Raw genomic sequence first — 17,500 nt, 5'->3', positions numbered from 1 at the left:
CAACGCACAGGGTGAGCAGACCGTGGCTTGACCCCACGACTACACACACGCACAACCCGCATGCCACCCGGGAACGAACGGAGGAACAACCTCGTTACTGCCCCCAGAATCACGGGGTCAAGGGCAAACCCAACCCCGTGGCAAGGCCGTAGCAGCGGAGCACGAAGGAAGACCCAGACCCACCAAAAGGACTGGACTCCCTAGAATGGGGGCCCGGAGAAGTCCATGATGCCAGCATCAAGACCCCACCAGGTGGGCACGTAGTGCCCCGCCCCCCACATCGCCAGCGTATTCGGACAAAGGCCCCTCAGTTACTGCACCTGGTATTCCCAGGCGGAACCAACCAGGCCAGAACCTGCCCAGCTTCCGAGATCGGACGAGATCGGGCGTGTTCAGGTCGGTATGGCCGTAAGCCGAGCGGGCCCCGTCCCCCCAATAGTACACCGCCTGGCACACTGACCCTGCAGAATAGGCAGTCAGCATGGCCGTAAGCACACAAAAAAGGTTAACCAACGGAAGCAGGCAGCGCACCGGGGAAAAACCAGGCAACAGGCTGTTAACCCTAGCCTGGAGACTGCGGACGAGACAGGCGCCAGAGGGGACAGCTGAACACAGCCGCCCCGGCGGAAGGAGCGTAAGCTGGCGGTGTTGCATGACCAAGCCTCCATTCAACAACCCCCACCCAGAGGGGTCGAGGCAGAGAAGGCTGACACGATTGGCAGACGTCATGAACGTGCAGGGGCACCCTCAACCGGTGAACCCGGGAGTTGACACTGCTCCAACACACCAGGGAATCAACCACCTCGGTGTTACCCAATGCGGTGGTTGTTCCTATAACCCCTCAAGAAAAAACTCCAAAACACACCTGCGGGTATACACCGGCTATACCGCAGTACAAGTGTTTCAGTTTCCAAAAAGGGTTAACCCAGGCCTACGGGTCGCAAACATCACTTCGGACCGGGCCTGGCGGTACGGGAAGCACAGGGTCACCAGAGGAGGTCAAAAAACCACCCCCACAGGCCCCTCTTCGCCATGCGTGAGAGAGGAGCGAAAAATAATGGAGAACCAGCCCCTAAGCACACCGTACCTGGTATTCCCCGGCGGTCTCCCAACCAAGTACTAACCAGGACCAACCTGTGTAGCGGCCGAGATCCGACGAGATCGAGCGCGTACAGAATGGCATGGCTGTAAGCCATGACGACAGTGCTGAGTAAAAACATACCCAACCAGGGTCTCCATAGCGCTTAACCCTGTGACACCCAGACCGACCTGGCATTTTTCCCCCTGAAAAAAGCCCAAGTCCCTCAGGGTACCAGAACAGCAGATCTGCATCCCCGGCGGACAACGGGTTCAACCGATCTGGACCAGCGTGACCAGAACCAGTCCCGTGCCCTAACCACGCCGACATGCCTACTCCAGGAGAAGGGCAGATATGCGTGTTGATCTTAACATGAAAAGAAGGCGCCACCCAGACGTTCGGACGAACCGCGCCTGGTGGCCCACCCCAAGGGCGTGAGACCCCACTACATATGTTCAGATCCATCCCGTCATCATCCCCCAGACATGAACGAGAATCCGTCGACAACCCACCCAGGTCATGGGATGTGGTCGCCGGAAGAGGAAAAACCCCCATCTCAGTTGCTTTATAAAAACGCTGTTTCAACCACAAGCAACCAAGGCGTGCCAGTCAATCGCCTGTTTACAGCGAGTTAGCACTATACGTGCGTCGGGACACACCCCCATCAATGAACAGGCTATTTAGACCTGTCATTGAATCCCCAAGGCGCCCAGGGGAACGACAAGAGGGGTGTGACACTCCCTAACTCCAACACTTCTGGAATAGAAAGAAGGAAGCATCAACAGTATGTATCCCAGTCTACACAGCCGGGGTAAAAAATGTTCACATTTTTACATCCCACCACCCTCCCATAGGAAAGAGACGGGGATCCCCAGAGAGACTTCCCACGCGAGCTGTACAGATTGAAAAGAATATATTGCACCTTGAGCCATGTAAAAAACTGGTTTTAGGGCCTCCGGGGAAGAGGCACCGAACCCATACACACTCAATAAACGAATTGAATCGAATATACATACAATAGAAAAGGACCCTTCTAGAGGGTCCACTCACTTTGACAATCTGAGGAGGAAGGCTCTGTACTCTGATGGAGGCTTCCTCACATGGAAGAAGGAGTCCGAACTCACAGAAGGCCTGAGTAGGCGCTTGGTGAGGAGGAGCCCTGACCACCCCCCCTGAAAACAGATCCATCACATGGACCTGAACAGCACACGGAAGTCCTACCAACAGAGACGCGCACGGTGACGTACTCTATGGCGGGGGAATTCCTGCGGTGCACACGCCCAATATACCAGGCCGTGGGACCAGGAACTCCCTCCCCCCCCCCCCCCCCCCCCCCCCCGTAACGTGCCGAACCGCCACGTGACGGGAACCTTGAAGGACAGGGGGTGTACCCCTGACCGACAGAACAATGGGGAGAGGAAAGGTTACCAGTTCACCCCTTTACGACCCCACACCCATGATACGACGTAACGACAAAAAGAGAATATGACACAGTCATAGTCAGCTCTATGAAGCGTTTCACAGCTCCACACAGCGCATGAGCTAACCTGCTATCTGATTTTTACTAAGGAAAAACACAGAATAGAGAAGGCTCTAAGAACCCCGGTCCAACATACACATGTGCTTCTGTGGCCAGTACAACCCAGTTGTAGGTCACATGACACACACAACCCATCATCACCTACAAAAAATGGCAAAAACACTCAACAGAGGAACGCCGTTTTTTTCACAATGAGAGAATACATCATTCTTGATTAGTATCGACCACAGGCCTTGCTAAGCACACATGACAGCAACCAAACCAATTTCCCTTTAGGAAATAAGTTTCTCCAGCAGATTTAGCACAACCTCAGCAATCAAGCTAAGAGTCACATCGTATCCCTACCACACAAAAGACACAATTAATGCACAACATGTCTGATAGGAGGTGATAAAGTCCCCAGGGAACCGGGGGGGGAAAACACAATCCTCCTATTTTACCCTCAATACGGCCAGTTAAAACAGGAAAACCTGTTAATGTGTGAACTCACTGTTCATTGTCATTACAGTCTGAGAAAGAACATTCTTTTACTCACTTGTCACCAAGCATAGCTTCATAGGTTAGTTGCCTTAGTAGTGAGTACACGGTACACATAAACACCATGATGTTTCTCACACAACAACCAGATCAATACATCACGATCTGCACGGAGAAGCTAACTGCCAGTGACAAAAACAGCTCACACACAACCCGCAACGTATCCCAAATGTATTGCAACAACACACGTTTTGGGAAAAAACACCGTTTATCCACAATACATTTAGCAAAGTAAAACCAGAAGACGTGTTATGAGGTCTGGCCAACCCCGTACCTACCCGGAACGCAGATCAGCGAAGTGCAGTCAAACTCACAAGACACCGTAGAACACAGCCGTCCTGTGTTGTTCGACCCGGGCAGCGTCGCCGCTCCACCAGTCGCTACAGTCCTCTTTGTTGACGCAATCCCCGTCTAGGCTCAGGTAGGGTCGACGAACATCCCCTGTCAAGGATGACGTCGTGGTCAAGAGTGTAAAACATGTTAAAATCAAAGCACGTTCAACAGAATAGCATCAAGCTAACGGCTGCTCCAACCGTTCGGGTGCTATTGCTTCCGCTCGCGAGACGCCGGTCTAACGACGCACGCGATCAGAAGCGAGCTCCCGGCGGCGCGCGAGAAGCGAAGCTACCCCGCGCCAGGCCACTGACCGGCTAACCGTAAGCTATGAACATGTAAACAATGACATAACACTCACCCAGACAGGCCGCCGTTCTGAACCCTCCTCACTTTTTAAGAGAAAAGAGAAAACAAGACGTCAACACCGCTTCACAACGGTGACATTACCACGTCCGGCGGAATCAGCACAGTACCAACTGGCCTGTATAGCTGACTTTGAACATGAATCTGCCGCTATCGCACATTACATGCACATATCCCCTCGTGAAGGAATACTCTCATTTGGATATGAAAGATGGGGTCTTAACACGGTGACAGAGAGAATCCACTCGTCCAGAACACACAGGGATCACCAGTGTCAATGGTCGCGGCCCACTAGTTAAAACTATAATGGTCGCCAGATCAAGGCCTTCTGTCGCCTAGGCGGCTAAACAAAGGACCCTAGCCTGGGGCCGGTTTCCATAAACTTTGTCAAGTAGCCCCCATAGCACTAACAGACAAGTGGAGCCCGCCAGCAAACACTACTCACCCAACCTGGAACGCACCGCTCCTCACAACAGCGGCATGTCCGACAGTTCAGCTGTGGCCTGACAGGTTTCACCCCAACAAACACAGCAAGGAACTGCAGTTGAGAAGCATGCAGCGGCGTGCTCCCAATACGAAAACCGGTGGAGGGTTTTTAGAATGATCATCATCTTCTAGACACTCCAGTACGAAGACAATATCGCCGTATTTTCTCGAAAATAGTGAGAGAGAAAATAAAGATATGATGTCAACGTATCCTTGTTTCCCAAGCTGTTCCTAATCCAATTTCTTCCATCATGGTGTCAAGTGTGGGGATCTACCGAGGCACCTCTTCCTTGTGGTGAAAGCGAGAAGGAGGAGAGCAGGTGACCACACACCTGCTTATGAAGGTAAGCTGATGAGGGGTGTGGTCAGACTAATACTGGTATTAGAGGTACATTTGTGGTTTATTCAGTACGCGTGCACGTACGCGAGATAGTGCAGTAGCGATGCCAAGCTAAGCCACTAACGATACAGAACCTTCTGTAGTGTGGCAGTGAAAGGGTTAAGGACATAACAGTGCAATCAGCTCATTGGGAGTACTCCAGGTACGTTTGTGACCGTGCAGCACCCATCGTACACAATACAGTATTGACACAGAGGATGTTTCAAATGTGGGTTAACTGATACAATAGCATTACCGTAAAACTATATCTACTCTATGGGTACAAAAAAAGTGACGCTGTCTCCAAATAGAGCGGCTATACCAATAATAGCAGATATAGAGCAATAGGGGGGTAAAGGTACACGTATCCGTACCGAACCGAACCGTTTCAGTGTGTACCGTACAGAACAGAACGGCTGTGTAGTAGTGTACCGAACGAATACAACGGTATGTTAACCATTAACGACCGCCCACCGGGGGCTGTTTTTTTCACACTCTAATATAATTATTATTATTATATCTTTTTTTTTACAAGTCGATTATTAATTTCAATATAGAATATTCGTCGACAGCCCTACAAGTACAATTAGTTACTGCACACTACATCACCCCTGAGTGGAACATGGAAAGCCAAACTTTCCCCCACTGTGCCGAAAACCCGTACCGAACCGCGACTTCAAAACCGAGGTACGTACCGTACCGTGGTTTTTGTGTGCCGTTACACCCCTAAGCAATACCTTGCTAACTGTTTAGCCTTCTTTCTCTTGGAGATGTGGGCCATCTGAAGGCCTCTAACCACCAGCTTGTGAACATGACCCAGGCTGCCAACAATGAAAACTAAAAAAAGTTGACGCTTGTAGCCTAGTTGTGAGATGTTTAGCTTGAGTAGCCCGATGAGCAGGTTGGCACCTTGCATGGTTGCCTCCACCGTCGGTGTGTGAATGTGTGAGTGAATGGGTAAGATGTGAGAAACAAATTGTAAAGCGCTTTGGATAAAAGCGCTATATAAAAAAGCAGCCATTTACCATTTACCATTTCAGCAACTTGGTTAAAAAGGCGTACACACAGATAGACACACATGCATGTAAGAAAACACACACACACACACACACACATACACACACACAGAGAGATAGACACACCCGCACACACAGGCACGTAAGAATGCACACATAAACACATACATAACACCCACACACACACACCGAGAGAGAGAGAGAGAGATCCAACAGAATACAACCACAATAAAGACTCAATCACAGACATATTCCTGCACTATCTGCACTGTACTGATCTCGGTTTGATTGTTTTTTGTTTGTTTTAACGCTGGCTTTGGCAATGTACACATGTTTCCCATGTCAATAAAGCCTCTTTGAATTGAAAGAGAGAGAGAGAGAGAGAGAGAGAGAGAGAGAGATAGAGGAGAGAGAGAGAAACTCTTGTCACACTGTTTCTATATACATTATATGTAGATACTATATCTATATCTGTACATATGTGTAGATTATACTATATACTGTATTTATACAACGGCATGCAAATTTCTCGATTCTGATTGGCCATTCACACGTCTTTATTGGCAACAATCCACGGTCCTGGGCTCAGGACCCGCCCACAACCGAATCACATAACCCTCCCCGGCTCACTCCGGGAGAAAACAAGATCGCGGACAACAAATGGTTATGTTGAAAGCACCATAACGACTAAATATGAAGCTGTCAAGGGGAATGTGTTAGTCCTTTAAACAATGTTGGATGATGTAATTGATGGGTCTTGAGTCAATCTAGAACAAAAGAAAAATCGCGGTTTGATTGATAGATTAATTGATTGATTTAAATTTCTTCCTTCCTACTTTCTACTGACTGCAGCGTTCTCTCTCACACTGTCCGACGCTGGCGTACCCACAAACACACACACACACATACACACACACACACACACACACACACACACACACACACACACACACACATACACACACACACGCACGCACACACACACACACACTGTGACACACACACACACACACACACACACACGCACACACACACACACACACACACACTCCTGTCTGCAACAGCGGGGGAGTCAGACTGAGAGAGAAGCAGCGCTGTTTTAAGTGAGCATGGTCTATTGAATTGATTGATTGGTTGATTGCTAATTTTATTACTGTACCCCTGGTTTCCAACTGGTTAAGTTTAGGCTAAAAGAAATAAATAAAAAAATAGGGCGAAGAAAACGTTTTTTTCCTATAGGGCAAAGAAAACGTTTTAATTTGTTTTACCTACTTTATATAGAAGCATCTAAGAATGAAGTTCTATGGAAAGTAGGTCTGCATCCCCTTAACAATTGTGTGTATTGAGCCGTACTGTATTGTACCCATTCTGCATCTGGTAATAAAATTTTCAATCAATCATTCCAATAATACACAGTTGGATGTGTTAGTTGGTTGGATGCACTTCAAGCTGCTTCCACATGAGGCAACTTCTCTCAATCATTCCAATAATACACAGTTGGATGTGTTAGTTTGGTTGGATGCACTTCAAGCTGCTTCCACATGGAGGCAACTTGTCTTTTTTGTAGTTGTGGGAACTACTTTTTCTGGCGGATGGTTTTTTCAATAAATCTTCGATTAATGTGTGTTTATTGTATAGAAATAAGGTTGGATGAATCTGGCAGTTGTATAAAAGCTTTACATCACGCGCAGTCGTGATTTGTGACCAATAAACCATGCCTAGGGGGGTCTAACGACCCTCGGCTGCGCCTCGGGCCTAACGACCACCCCTAGGCATGGTTTATTGGTCACAAACCACTCCTGCGCGTGATGTAATGCTTAAATATCTGTACATATCTGTAGATACTATCTGTACATATATGAGCAAGAGAGAGATAGAGAGAGAGAGAGAGAGAGAGAGAGAGAGAGATAGAGAGACAGAGAGAGAGAGAGAGAGACAGAGAGAAGCGTCTGAGACCTACATGTCAAGGAAAATGTTTTCCTTATTTGTTTGTAAATCTTCACTCCGCAGTCGTTGAGATGATTTCTAGGTAACAACAGAAAACCCCCTTTGATCTAAGAATCATCTTGTGTTGCTGAATAGAGAAAGAGATTAAAGAAGTGAATCAAACCCGGGAGAAAAGAGCCTCTCTATTAACTCATTCAGCCCCGGAGCTTAATCCGCTAGAACGCTTTAATCAATGGGGGGACTGCGAGATTTGCGAGTGCTTAAAATATATCTTAAATTATAGCTATGGGTCTAATACACCCGTCGATTATCAGTGAGTTGCTTCCAGTCAACATGTACAAAACGGATTGTTTTTTCATCAGTACATTTCCGTTTTATACCGTTTTGAATACGAGTATAGTTTTGGTGATTTCTAGTAATCCCACGAAAAGACGCGATAATAGCCCTTTAGTGGAATACACAAAACACGATGTCATTTTTCGCCTGATTATCGAATCTTCCTGAAATCAACGCTAGATCATCATTATGATCCTTCCTCGTGCAAGAATGAAAAGAGCCCTGGACCGCAGGGCTCCCCCACCCCCTCCTGCCACCAACTGGACCAACAGGACAGCTCATTCACTGAGAGACTTACACTGCATCAGGGTAAGACATTTTAAGTAATTTAGTAATATCTTTAAACTGAGACTTGATTGCTGACTTGACCAGCTGACTTGATTAAGACATTTTAAGTAATTTAGTAATATCTTTAAACTGAGACTTGATTGCTGACTTGACCAGCTGACTTGATTAAGGGGCGTGTTTAAAGCGGCCATTTTGTTTCCTTAAGTGACCCATTAAAAGCTGCTTCCTGCTTAAAGACAGCACTTGTGTACTGAGTGTGATCTCAGAGCCCTGTCACTGCTTAAAAGCAGAACCTCAGCCTCTCCTGGAATCACTCTGTACTACATTCTGTTGTGGAAGGACAGCTCATTCACTGAGAGACTTACACTGCATCAGGGTAAGACATTTTAAGTAATTTAGTAATATCTTTAAACTGAGACTTGATTGCTGACTTGACCAGCTGACTTGATTAAGGGGCATGTTTAAAGCGGCCATTTTGTTTCCTTAAGTGACCCATTAAGGGCCAGGTGTTAGAAAGCACTAATTAGTGATAGGGATTTAAAGGCCTGCTGGCTTAGCGTCAGCGAAGCGTCGAGAAACGAAGAGGGACAAAGAGGAGTTTTCCTGGAGTTCTCTGCAGAGGGATCCAGGGATCCACCCAGTGCTAAGTACATCATAATCCTATCTTACACTCCACTCTGAAAAATCTCCCTTTCCCTCCCACTCTGCTATTTCTCTACTTCCTCCCTGCCACTCTTGACACCACAATGTGTCTCATATCCACAATCTGCTCCCCCAGAACAGACTCAACCCACCCACGGCAGTTTGCTAGCAACCCGGCTAATCTATCCTACCCTCCTACAGCCACTAATACACCTGTCACAGTACAGGGAGGCCTATGGAATTGTCAATCAGCAGTCAAGAAAGCTGACTTCATTACTGCCTACGCCCATAGTCAAAATCTGCAGCTCCTGGCTCTAACTGAGACCTGGATAACCCCCAATAACTCATCAACACCTGCAGCATTATCTACAAACTATAACTTCACTCACACACCTCGACCTTCCAGGCGGGGTGGAGGCACTGGCCTCATGACATCTCCTTCATGGACTACAAACGTAACACCCCTCCCAGCACTGTCACTCTCCTCTTTTGAATATCATGCAGTATCTGTCTCTAATCCTTTCAATCTCACCATTGTTACACTCTACCGCCCTCCAGGTCCGCTCGATCACTTCACAGATGAGCTGGACATGCTTCTAAGCTCCTTACCGGAAGATGGTACCCCTCTCCTTCTATTGGGCGACTTCAACCTGCCTGACTCATCTCAGTCAGTCATAGTAGTCTCCCTCCTACAATCATTTGACCTGACTCCCACTGCCATGCCTCCCACCCACAAAGCAGGCAACTCCTTGGATCTCATATTTTCCCGTAACTCCAGCATCATTAACACCACGGTAACTCCCCTACATGTATCTGACCATTCCTTCATATCCTTCTCACTAACTCTCATGCTTAACCGAAAGGTCTTCACCCCAACTCAAACCGTCTCACTCAGATGCAACCTGCCCTCCCTATCCCCCTCCACCCTCTCCTCTGACATACTATCCACTCTACCTTTGAGTGACACCTTCTCTGCTCTCTCCACAGAGATGGCAACCTCCACCCTCCTCTCAGCCCTTGCAACCTCCTTCGACAAGCTCTGTCCCCTCGTTGAGAAACCTGCCCGCCGTTCCCCACCCAGTCCATGGCTGACAGATCCAGTGAGAGAACAAAGACAGGTCCTGAGAGCAGCTGAAAGGAAGTATAGAAAGTCACGCCTCACTGCTGACATCGACACATATCACAACCTCTTGTTAACATTCTCCAAAACCATTACTAATGCCAAAGCTTCTTTCTTTCACCATAGGATCGAGGCCTCTGCCAAGAATCTTCACAAACTGCATGCTACCATGTCCTCCCTCCTCACTCCCCCCCCACCCCCCCCTCCCTCATCTTTCTCTGCCGAAGACTTTGCGATCTTCTTTGAGGAAAAAGTGGAGAACATCCGCAGCTCCTTCTCCCAACCCCCACCCATTCCAAATGCTGAATCGAGAACCTCATCCTTCACTCTGTCATCTTTCTCTCCCATTACAGAAGCCGAGACCCTGACACTGGTAACGTCGAACCGTCCGACTACATGCCAGCTGGACCGGCTACCTTCCCCACTCCTCCAGTCCATAGCACCAGACATCCTCCCATTCCTAACTGCAACCATCAACTCCTCACTCAACTCGGGGGTGGTCCCCACCTCCCTAAAACAAGCCAGAGTCACGCCCCTCATAAAAAAACCATCCCTGAACCCTACCGTCATAGGCAACTACCGTCCTGTCTCTCTTCTCTCCTTCCTTTCTAAAACACTTGAACGTGCTGTATCCAACCAACTTACTGCTTATCTCTTACAGAATGACCTCCTAGACCCTAATCAGTCAGGCTTCAGGACTGGTCACTCCACAGAGACAGCCCTCATTGCGGTCACAGAGGCACTTCACTTAGCAAAAGCGAAAGGCCTCTCCTCTGTCCTGATTCTCCTAGATCTATCTGCAGCCTTCGACACAGTCAACCACCAGATCCTCCTCGCGGCCCTCGCAGGAATGGGAGTGGCTGGCTCTGCGCTGACATGGTTGTCATCATACCTCAATGACCGCTCCTACCAAGTGTCATGGAGAGGGACCCTGTCGGCCACCCGCCCCCTGCGGACGGGTGTCCCCCAGGGCTCGGTTTTAGGACCCCTTCTCTTCTCCCTCTACACTAAATCACTGGGTAACATTATCACGTCTCATGGCTTCTCCTACCACTGTTATGCCGACGATACTCAACTCTTCCTCTCCTTCCCTCCCTCAGATATCCACGTCTCTGAGCGGATCTCGGCCTGTCTGTCCGACATCTCCGCCTGGATGACGACCAACCACCTCAAACTGAACCTAAGCAAAACAGAATTGCTCCACCTGCCGGCCAAATCCTCCCCCCTGACCGACCTTTCCATCACAGTCGAGAATGCAGCTGTGACCGCGTCCCCGACCGCCAAGAACCTTGGTGTTGTCCTCGACGACCAGTTGAACTTCTCTGCTCACATCGCAGCGACGACCAGAACCTGCCGATTCCTCCTGAGCAACGTCAGAAGGATACGCCCCTTCCTGACAAAAGAAGCCACCCAACTCCTCGTCCAATCAACAGTCATCTCCCGCCTCGACTACTGCAACGCACTGCTCGCTGGCCTCCCGGCCACTGCCACTAAGCCTCTTCAACTCATTCAGAACGCAGCGGCCCGCCTGATCTCAAACCTACCGAAGTCGGCCCATGTCACCCCACTTCTTAGGGACCTGCACTGGCTCCCCATTGCTGCACGAATCCGCTTCAAGGCCCTTGACCTAGCATACCGTGCGGCAAAGGGAACTGCTCCCGCCTACCTCCGGTCAATGGTCTCTAACTACACACCCTCAAGACCCCTACGCTCTGCATCTTCTGGCCGCCTCAGACCTACTCCTATCCAAGCTCCGGGAGGGTCATCAAAGAGAAGTCGCCTATTCTCAGTCCTTGCCCCACAATGGTGGAATGAACTACCCACCCCAGTTAGGACAGCCGAAACACGTCCAATCTTTCGCCGTCGACTAAAGACTCACTTCTTCAACCATTATCTGAATTAAAAAAAAAAAAAAAAAAAAAAAAAAAATCTAACCCTAACTAACCATACTGTCATGCACTTGTCCTAATAAACTAACCTACACTGTAGCACTCAACACTTTGATGAACATTGTTACTCAGCTGATAGAGTTGTGCTCTTCCTGATGGCTTGTCGTACAGAACTTGTAAGTCGCTTTGGATAAAAGCGTCAGCTAAATGACTAAATGTAAATGTAAACTGCACACAGCCACACATACACACACAGAGACAGCGTCGATCGGGGGAGAAATAAATATCACCCTCTGTCTCTAATTAGTGTTTGTATTTAGGTGTTGTGGGCCCAGCATACACTTGCTGGGTCATTGTTTCATGTTACCTGTGTCAGTCGTGTTTCTTTTGTTTTTGTCTTTTGAGTAAACCTTGTTATTATCACCACGCCGTCTCCTGCCTGCTCAATTCAAGCTCTCGTGATCGTGTTTCATCTGCAACTGGGTTCCAATCACCATGCCTCCTAAGCGCACACGTAGCAGTCCTCACCCAGTCTGCATGAGGCAGGTACTGCAGCTTGTGCGTCACCAGCACTACGGTCCTCTTCTCGTCTCTCAGCAGCTGGAGGATGCCGTCTTGCATCAGGTGGTCGCTGAGGTGGATGTCCAGCGCCGAGAACGGGTCGTCCTGATGAGAGACACAACAGAGAACAGAGAACGGGTCGTCCTGAGAGAGTAGATCTGTCCCCGAAGCCTGTTTTTGGGTTTGTCAGGGTTTTTTCGAACGGACGTTCGAACCTTTTTATAAATATCCTCAAACTAAATCCTCAATTTGAATAAAGTGATTCATCTGATTAAATTTGTATTTTTTTTATTTATTAAATCAACTTTCTTTAATGAATATAACTCATCAGTTTTTTTTAATAATACTATACTATTAGTGTAGCATCTTTATCTCCACCTGGAAGAAAACCCCCATTGGTTTAAACAGAATAAATAGACACGTAATAAAAAGGTATATAAAAAAGAAAAAGAAAAATGTATTAAAAATGTAAAATTCTAATATTGATTTAGAATTCTAATGCCAACGTAACGAACGAAGGTCCGAACGTTCGAACGTTTGGGCTCAGCCCTATGAGAGACACAACAAAGAACAGGTCGTCCTGAGATAAATATATAAGGCTCTACATCCAGACTAGTTCTTCAGATCTGTCAAGGGATATCTTATCTTATAGCTTTTGTGAGGACTTCCATATTGCCCCCTAATCCATTTTGGTTCATGACCCATAATATATAAGAAACACATAAGTTCCACACGATTAACAGAATACTTTCACACAGTTAACCCTTTCACTGCCGCACTACCAAACGGTTAACCCCTTTCACTGCGACAATACACACAGAAGGTTAACCCTTTCACTGCCACACACGACATCAGGTTAACCCTTTCACTGCCACACTACAGAAGGTTAACCCTTTACTATCACACTACCGACGGTAACCGTCGGTAGTGTGATAGTAAAGGGTTAACCTTCTGTAGTGTGGCAGTGACATGGTTTAAAAGACTGTAACTGAGACCACTCTGCACACTTATAAAAGACTCACTAGAAAGACCACGTTGGTCTGCTGGTAGAGTGCTCTGGCCACACTGATGCGCTGCTTCTGCCCCCCTGACAGGATGATGCCCTGGAGGAGGAGAGAGGTATGACAGGCGAGAGGAGGAGCGTCACAGTCCGCCCTCAGAGACACACAGCCTGCACACAGCTGATGCTGCTGACCACATTATAACACGACAGTGTTCTGGATCAAACGCACAACCAGGTCCATACAGTGTGTTATTTTAACTGGATGTGATGTACCATACAGCAGGGGTGTAAAAGGTACCCAGAAATGATACTTAAAGTGAAAGTATGGGTACCGTCTCAAAACCGTACTCAAGTAAAAGTCAGAGTATCTGGCTAAAAACACACTTGAGTAAAAGTAAAAACGTTTAAACTTTTAACGGCACAATTAATGTATAAAGCAAAAGGTCATGTACTTCCAGGAAACATTCAAGAACTGTTCTTTGATAGGGAGGGGGGTTATAATCTGAGGGGAGAACTCAATTTAAAAGTTCTAAATGTACGCACTACCATGAGAAGACACTGCATCTCAATATGTGGAGTGAAACTGTGGAACAGTCTAAATGTGGTGCTAAAGCAATGTCCAAACATGAGACAGGTACAGGGATGAGGAAGGGACTTGATATTCACGGGTGTTTACATTTTTATTTTCTTTCTTTCATGTTTTACATATATCGTTTTTTTTTTTTTTTTTTGCATATATATATATATATATATATATATATATATATATATATATATATATATATATATATATATATATATATATATATATTTTTTTTTTAATGTTTTAAATTAGTACACTCATTTGAGTAGTGGAAAAGGGGTAGGATTAAATAAATGTATACTTCTTCCTACTCCTTTTCAAATGTAAATTGAGTTATGTTTTGCTTTTGTTTAGTTATTATTTTGTTTGAGTTATGTTTTGATTTTGTTTAGTTATTTATTTTGTTTGTATTCATTTACATGTTTGAAATAAAGATTAAACTTTTTTTTTTTAATAAAAAAATGTACTTAACCTTCGTGCATCCCACTTAAACACTGCACGTTGTGTACCCTTTGGGACGTTTTATGTCCCATGTACTTTACATGTAATATATATATATTTACTTATGAATTTCTTTACAATTTTTTTTTATGAATACCATTATTAACTCCAGTCCTCAACATATTCATTCATTTTCAGGATTTTAACCCCTTAAATACCAGTTTGTGTGATTGATGCATGGCTTATTTTCAAGACAAAAAACACTAAGGGTTAATTATTTTCCATCCCATAAATGCTAATGTAATTTTTTTTGGGGTGGGATTATGAGAGCCTGGAGTGTCGAAGATTGGCAAAAAAAATAAGTTTGATACATAAAAATGTTTTGTGCAGTGACACAGTCTATAAAACACTGCACACTGTGTACCCTTTGGGACGTTTTATGTCCCATGTACTTTACATGTAATATATATATATTTACTTATGAATTTCTTATTTCCTGAATTCCTTAAATACCAGTTTGTGTGATTGATGCGTGGCTTATTTTCAAGACAAAAAACACTAAGGGCATGGCTCCTCCAGCCTCTTCTTCCATAAGAATTCTGGCGAGGGCTTCAGCAGCTGTGTATGTACGTGCTCTTCTCATCTTGTCAATTGCAGTAATGACAGCGAACAGACTATTACAATTGATATGGGTGTACCTTCGATAGCACCTGTGTAAACAAAGTAGCCCCCCTCCCCACCATTGTTTTGGGTCACTTTGGGTGCAAGGCTTTGATCTCTGTGCATGATGGCACACACACACACACACACACACACACACACACACACACACACACACACACACACACACACGCACACAGTGCATGTGAAGGGTCACTTTGGGTGCAAGGCTTTGATCTCTGTGCATGATGGCACACACACACACACACACACACACACAGTGCATGTGAAGGGTCACTTTGGGTGCAAGGCTTTGATCTCTGTGCATGATGGCGCACACACACACACACACAGTGCATGTGAAGGGTCACTTTGGGTGCAAGGCTTTGATCTCTGTGCATGATGGCACACACACACACACACAGTGCATGTGAAGGGTCACTTTGGGTGCAAGGCTTTGATCTCTGTGCATGATGGCACACACACACACACACACACACAGTGCATGTGAAGGGTCACTTTGGGTGCAAGGCTTTGATCTCTGTGCATGATGGCACACACACACACACAGTGCATGTGAAGGGTCACTTTGGGTGCAAGGCTTTGATCTCTGTGCATGATGGCACACACACACACACACACACACACACACACACACACACACACACACACACACACACACAGGGGAGTAGCTCCAGATTGTGGGCCCCATGAAAGAATGTATTTGTAGGCCCCCAGTGAATGCGAATCTTTTTTGGCCATTTTTTTATTGATGAAAACGCATAATATGGTTTTTACCTATACATTCGGATCAGCAGTTCAGCACCTGCACTGTTGGTGGGTGAACCTAGTAAAGGATGTCGCATTGCGTTCATCTTCAATAAATGGACCAATGCAATAGTCTACCAAAGCCCCCCCTCTCTCTCTATATATCTCACACACACACACACACACACACACACACACACACACACACACACACACACACACACACACACACACACACACACACACACACACACACACACACACACACACACACACACAGTGCATGTGAATGGCACACACACACACACTGTAGACACACACACACACACACACACGACTTCATCCACCTGAGACAATTTATCAGTATCGGATTTCACAAAAGGACTGCATTGTAATGTGTGGCTGCAAAATGAGCCATTTTCACATAATGGCTGCAAATTACCACATGCATGCACATTCATTTCTCAACATGCATGCACACCACGCTAAGACCTTCATAAAACATTCTCAAATCATTTTAGATGAAAATATTTGTTTAACTGCATTTCAGGATACAAGCAGTAAACACACTAGCTGTGGCCACCGGAAATAGATGATGCAATGCGGCCATCTTGAAAATAATTTGTAAGCATGCATATGTAAATGCCCTTAAAGGGCCTAGATGAAAAAGTTTTAACCTGTTTAACATTGAAGTCAATTGGGATATTTTTTGTCACAAGGGTACACTTTGTGCAGTGTTTTTTTGCAGGGCAAACTATAGGGTAAATAAAAATAAAAAATGCAGACTTCATCTTTTGCCCCAAAAAAACAGCCTGACTTAATTTTAGGGGATATGCAATAAATCAAGACAAGGTTATCCCAAGTACAGTATGTAAATTATCTACAGTTGGGACGTTTTTTGTCCCAGGGATGCATCGTTAACTTTTTTTTCCCGGGGCAATGAAATCACTCTTCATCCTCTTCATCACTCGTACTATCGTTTGTGGCCATCTTCTGTACCTTGTCACTCTGACTGTCTATTCTTCTGATAGCAAAGATCCCCGCTTTCTAGTCTTGCACAAGGATGGGTATGGGCGGGTTAATTTTCCATTGATGGAGATTTGATTGGCTGTTTTTAAATAAAGTGCGGACGCAGCATTAATAACGTTAACGTTAGTTCGGCCAGAGAAACAAATATACTAATTAAAATGGTTGGACCTGCAATATTTGTTCTTTGTAGGTCTGCATTTTAAATGTAAGGAGTAAAAAAGTATGTTTTTTTCTCTGAAATGTAATTGAGTAAAAGTACAAGTATACAAACCTAATAATACTTGAGTAAAGTACAAATCCCCCCAAAAAAACAGTACTTAGACTTTAAAAACATAGGCAATTAAAAAAACAAGGCATAAAAACATAGAAAAAAGGGATAAAACACACAAGGCATGTGTAAAAAGGTTCAAACTAAGAGAAGGCTTTCGTGAAGAGGTATGTTTTTAGACCTCTAGATCACATAGTGAGTTATTTAGCTGGATGTGATCTAACCATACA

The 17,500-nt window shown here is 45.9% G+C and overlaps 1 pseudogene across 1 annotated transcript in view; it reads right to left on the bottom strand.

The window, feature by feature from the left end:
• LOC311244820 (ATP-binding cassette sub-family C member 8-like) overlaps nucleotides 1–17,500 on the bottom strand; it is a 134,678-nt pseudogene that overhangs the window by 38,230 nt on the left and 78,948 nt on the right. The window contains exons 13-14 of the transcript in view: nucleotides 13,541–13,705; nucleotides 12,486–12,623 (exon numbers count right to left, since the gene is read on the bottom strand). The product of the transcript in view is annotated as an ATP-binding cassette sub-family C member 8-like (transcript). The remainder of the gene's footprint in view (nucleotides 1–12,485; nucleotides 12,624–13,540; nucleotides 13,706–17,500) is intronic.

Source organism: Notolepis coatsorum, assembly GCF_963971535.1.
Source record: "Notolepis coatsorum genome assembly, chromosome: 18".
Lineage (NCBI taxonomy): Eukaryota > Metazoa > Chordata > Actinopteri > Aulopiformes > Paralepididae > Notolepis > Notolepis coatsorum.
This window is presented reverse-complemented; position numbering and strand designations above follow the sequence as displayed.